The sequence below is a fragment of the Tenrec ecaudatus genome, chromosome 15 (genome assembly GCF_050624435.1).
Source record: "Tenrec ecaudatus isolate mTenEca1 chromosome 15, mTenEca1.hap1, whole genome shotgun sequence".
In the NCBI taxonomy this organism is placed as follows: domain Eukaryota; kingdom Metazoa; phylum Chordata; class Mammalia; order Afrosoricida; family Tenrecidae; genus Tenrec; species Tenrec ecaudatus.
Window position 1 is genome coordinate 110,110,444 of NC_134544.1, and position 6,068 is coordinate 110,116,511.

At 43.8% G+C, this 6,068-nt stretch overlaps 1 pseudogene; it reads left to right on the forward strand.

Moving 5' to 3' along the window:
* Nucleotides 1-137: 137 nt before the first annotated feature.
* Nucleotides 138-3,647, forward strand: LOC142427831 (selenoprotein K-like; annotated as a pseudogene).
* Nucleotides 3,648-6,068: the final 2,421 nt, after the last annotated feature.

Sequence of the window (6,068 nt, forward strand, 5' to 3'; positions counted from 1 at the left end):
CCCAGGCATGGAAAGTACTTCTCTAGATTCAGCCGTAAAGCGACGCACTTACAACACGACACCTTGCCGTCATTTCCGGCCACCGGCTGGGTGGTCCCGGCCTCTGACTGAAGTCGCCGGCGTGACGGGGCAGAAGTCGGGGCGGGGCACGCCCCTGCCGGCAGCCAATAGGCTGTCCCCACCTCCGCCCCGCCCACACCTCGCCGGGCGGTGCCTGTGACGTCAGGGGGCGGGGCGCCGAGCGGGGAGACAGGAGCCAAGATGGTTTACATCTCGAACGGTGAGTTCCGCGCTCCGCTCGGGCGATCGCTGGCTTGGGCCGCTGGAGCCCAGGTTCCGGCCTGATGGCCGGGCTGAGCACCGGCCCGGCGCCTCGGGGGTTGCGCTCCGGCGGGGCGGGACGCGGAGCCGCCCGGCCTGGGGCCTGTCAGTCCCTAAATCTCTGGGCGACGGCCGGGGAGGTGGGGGGTGTCTCGCCGGCCTCCAGCTGAGCCTGGCGACCTCGGCGAGGGAGTTAGGAAAATGGATGTGCCTCTCGGACGCCTGCGTTCTTAACCGGTAGTGACAACGCTGAACTCGGCTCCCGTCGCGTTTATGCTGCGAGAGCTGCTTTGGCGCCATTTGCTGGCTAACCAGGTCGCCTTATCCGAGTTTAATTGCACTCGCGTTACAAATGCGACGCCCAGGTCACAAACGTAGCGAGTGACGGTCGAGATCCTGACGCAGGCACACTGGTCTCGGAGCCCTGGCTGTCAACCTCACTCACTGCTGTAGAATCGATGCCCACTCATAGCGACCAACAGCCCCTGTGGGTTTCCGGGCTGTTAACCTTCGGTCCCCAAACCCGAACCCGTTTCTCTCTCCGGAAGCCGACTGACTGCCTCATCATTCTCCCGGGAGGCTGGCGGTGCGGTAAAATTACCCACCTTTTTGCTTGGCAGCCCACTGTGGCATACAGCTCTCTGTTGTCTACAGTTCGACCTCTAAAATGTTTTTTTTTTAAGCCGAATTAGGATAATTGAGAAATTTGAATGGGTCTTGACGCAGGTCGTAGAGAACCACAACCCTGGAATTCCGCCCCCATGCCTGCATCTTTTGCCCTAATTTTAAAGGGCACGGGAAGCAGTAACACGCCTGGGAGCAAGTTCATTATTTCCAGAGTATAGAATTGGTGAGAGAGATTTAATTCCGTGAGCCCACAGGAAAATACTGGAAAGGAACGCACAGTACGACAGGGACAGAACAGCGCCCATTTGTTTACTCAGGTGAAATTCCTTGGCTCAGTCTTAACACCTAGCTCTTGGATCACTGGAACTAGGTGCTGGTTCCATTTGCATCATCTGTTTGTCTTCAGGTGCCTGACTAGTCAGGACACACCTTCTGGCTGAGTGCTTGGTTTTCTTGCTGCACCAACTCCCTGCCCTCTCCCTTCCTTCCATGAGAAAGAACGCATTTAGACTAGAAGGTCCATGGGCACCAAAGAAAAGCATCAGCGTTTTAATATGGTACTTGCAGACATGAATTTGTGTTATATGTTTTGTGGTTGCAGCTGGTTGTGAGCTTCTGTTTACCCATTAAATTTGACAGACAGCTATTCTTTCCCCAAAGTATTGAGCTCTTAATTTGCATACTGAAATTCTTGAGTTCTAACTGTTCTATTTAAAGGGTTTGAGTATCAGATCCAGGTTTGCTAAAAATAAATCTGGAGTCTGTAACTAGAAGCAAGAACATTCTGTTAAGCGAAAATAGTAATTTTTATGAAGAACCAGCCAAATTCTCCAGTCCTTAGAGCACATTCTTTTATTTATAAGTGTTTTAGAACTGATTCTAAAAACTTGGGAAGGTATGTGTAAACATTCTCTAGGAAGAGACTTGGCAAGTGAACAATCCTCTGGACACATTTCGGGAAGTGGAAGGTGGTGGAAGTAATCCCTTATACTCAACCACCCCACGCCCTCCACCCTGGTGCCCAAATATTTGAAGTCAATCCACCACAATTACATACTACAGGTAGTCAGTCGTTTGACATATGAAGTGGAATGACCCCTAGATCATGAGCTTTTCCTTAGAATGATGTGCACACAGTAGGCCTTTGTGTTGCTCATTGGAAATAGAGAACAAGTTGAAATGCAAATATGATTGTTAGGAACCTCATTCAATGTCATGCAGTTGTCAGAGATTTGTGGCACTAACTGAATTTTTCATTTTGTCTATAGGACAAGTGTTGGATAGCCGGAGTCAGTCTCCATGGAGATTATCTTTGTTAACAGATTTCTTCTGGGGAATTGCAGAGTTTGTGATTCTGTTGTAAGTATAGTATAGTGGTTCTCTTATTAGCTCTACTATTTAAGTTGATAGAAGTGTTTTGGGTACTTTACATTGTGTCTTAAAAGCTCAGCTTTCCTGAAGCAGTTTTCATTTGTAACACTTTCTTTTTCTCTCCAACTTGTGGGTACTTTTTATTCCATATTGTGCAACAAGTATGTAAAGGTTCCTGGGTGTGGTACAAATGGTTTTCACTTGACCTTTACAACCAAAAGGAGGGAGGGGGGGAAAAACCAAAAACAAACAAACAAAAAACAACAAAAGGTTGGCAGTAATGTTAGGTAAAGTAGCAGAGGAATGTGGGAACAATATGAGATAGTGCACAAATGAAGCTGACAACTGATTTAGAGTGAAGGAAAGATGTTTGGAATGACTTAGGCTTCAGTCTAGGAGAGTTATCTGCAAGTAAAGATAAAAGAACAATGAATTTGGCACAGTAGAGCACATCTTGTGTTAGACTGGTGCTTGCACTAGGGGGCAGTATCTAGTTGGCTACTTGAAATGTGGTTTTAGCCATCCTCTCAGAGGACAGTTGATGCCTTGGGAATATATTGTCATGTGGTAAAACAATAGCACCTCCTTTTTTTTCTTTTCAGTTTCAAAACTCTGTTTCAGCAAGATGTGAAGAAACGAGGCTATAGAAGTTCATCTGATTCTAGATATGATGATGGAAGAGGGTATAACTATCTATTTAATAATATGTTTTTACCCCGGTGGTATATTTTAATTTAATCACATATTACATATAGTCCTACAAAAATTAGGAGTTTATATCCTATTTTGTGAAAGTAATGCATTACTATGAATAAAAAGTCACGTTGCCACTGACATGATACTCTGGCAAAGTAAACTATCAATACATTTCCTGTGGGAATGAAAGTTGGGGGCTCAGTCTGATTAGAAGCTAGATTTTTGGCTTCTAATGAAAAATCAAAGTGCATGGCGCTAGGCTTATCTTGCCACCTAGCACAGATAAGCTGGACTGGTGTCTTGCTGGGTATTTACAGGCCTGTGTTCAGTTCATCACCCTGTTTGCCTGGCTCACTTTGCTCATGTTCACTCTGGGTCTGATGCCTCTAAGTATTTTCATCGATGACTTCTGACCTAAATAGCAGTTGCCATTTTAAGTCATATTTTAGGTATTGAAAAAGAAAAGGGCCTCTACAAATGCTTAGAAGTAACCGGTCGCAGTTATCTACCAAAGGGCACAAACAACCTTTCCTTTTCCTAGGCCGCCTGGAAACCCTCCCCGAAGAATGGGTCGCATTAATCATCTGCATGGCCCCAGCCCTCCTCCAATGGCTGGAGGATGAGGAAGGTAACTTATCATCTCTCTTAGGTCGTGTTGTCAGGGTTGTACTTTGAAAGTGCCTCCTGAGGAAAGTCATCTTTAGGAAACCAGAACTTGACCCAGAATTTTGTAATTACAGCATTAGTTAAGTGGTGGTAGAGGGGAGAAAACAAACAAAATACTTCTTAATCCTTGAAAAAATGCCCTGGCTTTTTCAGTAAAATGCCTTTTGAAAGTTGGTTTTGATAACATTTCATAATTGTTGGGTTCCTTTCAAAGTGATCCAAATGAGTAACTAGGAACTAATTCTTAACTTTCCCTCTAGGTAAACGTCTGCTCTAAGCAGCAGACAACTGGACATATGCATTCACAGCAGAAGGAAACCATCAAGAAGTGGAAGGCTGCCCACATAGAGTGGACAAGCAGATGAATGTATATGTTCCCACAAGGATTGCTCTGTGTCCCCCACAGACGAATGAGGTCGTGCTGGGAATTCCCTCTGCAGGGATCTGGCGTGGCTGACATGCAGTTCTATAAATGCACATTGTGGTCTCATCATCGTTTTGTAACACGTGAATATTTTTAGGTTGCAAAACTGGCTCATCTTTATATAACTGAAACAGAAAAATCTGAATTTCAAGAAAATAAAAGGCTGTGCACCCAGTACTCTTACCACCACCGTTTTCCACTTCTTACAATGTGATTGTTTTCATTTACAAATAAATCACATATTTATCATGTTAGTATGCAGTTTCTGCTCTTGATTTGCTTTTATCTCAAAACATTTGTGTTCTGTGAATCTGATATTTGATTTGCTATAGATATAATTAATTTTAACTCTAAACCATTACTTGAAGTACTGCTTACTGGCTTGAAACCAGGGCTTCTGAACTGTTTACCGCCCCACCCCCTTTGATTCCTTGCTGAGAATTTACCTTTCTACCTTTTAACAAGATTCTGATCCTGGATGGAAATACAGATTATCTGCAGAGGGTGGAACTGCTTTAAGCCTATCTGAACACTAGTAACTTGCCTATTCTTTTATTCAATGGAAGCTCTGTTAAGGAATTTTATCTTGTTTTCCCTGGTAGGATGTTAAATAGTATCTACATGTAATTGGCATTGAAACAGGTACTGGAAAAATTAATGATACAATTAATGATATCAACATGTTTGAAACTGAAATTTTCAAATGAAAGCCTTTTTCGGTCATAATGGTTTTATTTCAACCTATTTGCCAGAAAATAGGGATACAGTGGAATAAGACAGTGTTCTTTAGAGAGAAGGAAACAGAACAAGCATACCTACCATGTGCGGAGGATAACGGTGCTGCGTGTTAGACAAGGTTCCTCGTCTCATGGTTCCATGTAAACCAGTAAGACCGTTAGAGACATTTGTGCTTCAAAGGAGAGGGCATGAAGAGAGGAGGAAGTCTCAGGTCACGTTTGAGTGGAAGAAAGGATAAGAATGAACCTGCTGTTGGGAAGGCTGAGGGAAGAGCATGACAAACATAAAAGCAAGCCTCAGGCTCAGTGAGGGTAATGGCAGTATGTGTCTGCGAAACTGAAAAGGCTAGTGTGGTTGGAAACGGCAAGAGAAGGAGCGGTATAAAGTGAAATTAGAATCGTAGGTAGGAAATAGGCTGGGTATGTCCTTGTGGACCGTGGTTCCTTTAGATTTTGTGTGAGCCAAGGAAAACCAGAGTTTAAAGCACCGATGTGACAGGATTTTTGAAAGAAGGTAATATTTCAAGTGGAGCACTAGGTACATAGTATTAACTACATAATATTTTTATTGGGGGGGGGGATTGGAGCCCTGTATAAAGAACTGATCATGTGAAGACAGATGAATCAGAGTCATGAGGCTGTTGTGTGATTGATCCTGGTGGCTTGGACTAGACAGTAGCAGTTAAGATATCCAGAGAGGTGGATGAATTTAGGTATATTTCAGAGGGACAATATAAGAACTGCTCATGAATTGGAGAATGAGGAAAAGTGCAAAATAAGCTTGCATTGAGTTGAAAATGAGAAGCAGGGTTTTTTGTTGTTGGCTCTTAAAAAGTGGTAGGGCATAAATTAGGAGTTATAATTGGGACATATTTAGTTTGCAATGCCTCATAGAAACCCAAGCAGAGATACCAAATTTACAGCTGGTTATGAATTGGGAACTCTGGGAGAAGTCCAAACTGGAAATAGTATATAGAGGTTATTTTCATATCTAAATCATGAGAAAAGTCTCCCCAAGGGGTATATGTAGAGGCCGCCTAAGAAAAGCTGTTTTATCAGGACCCCAAATGGGATCATGCAACTGAACTGGGGGGAGGGTGTCATAAAAAATTGGCAACAATAAAAGGTTTTTGAATGTGCAAAGACCCCAAATTTAAAATCGAATGTACAATGAAACAAAGAGGTCTCTGGCAGTACTTGCTCATAGTGCAAATGTCTGGGTGGAA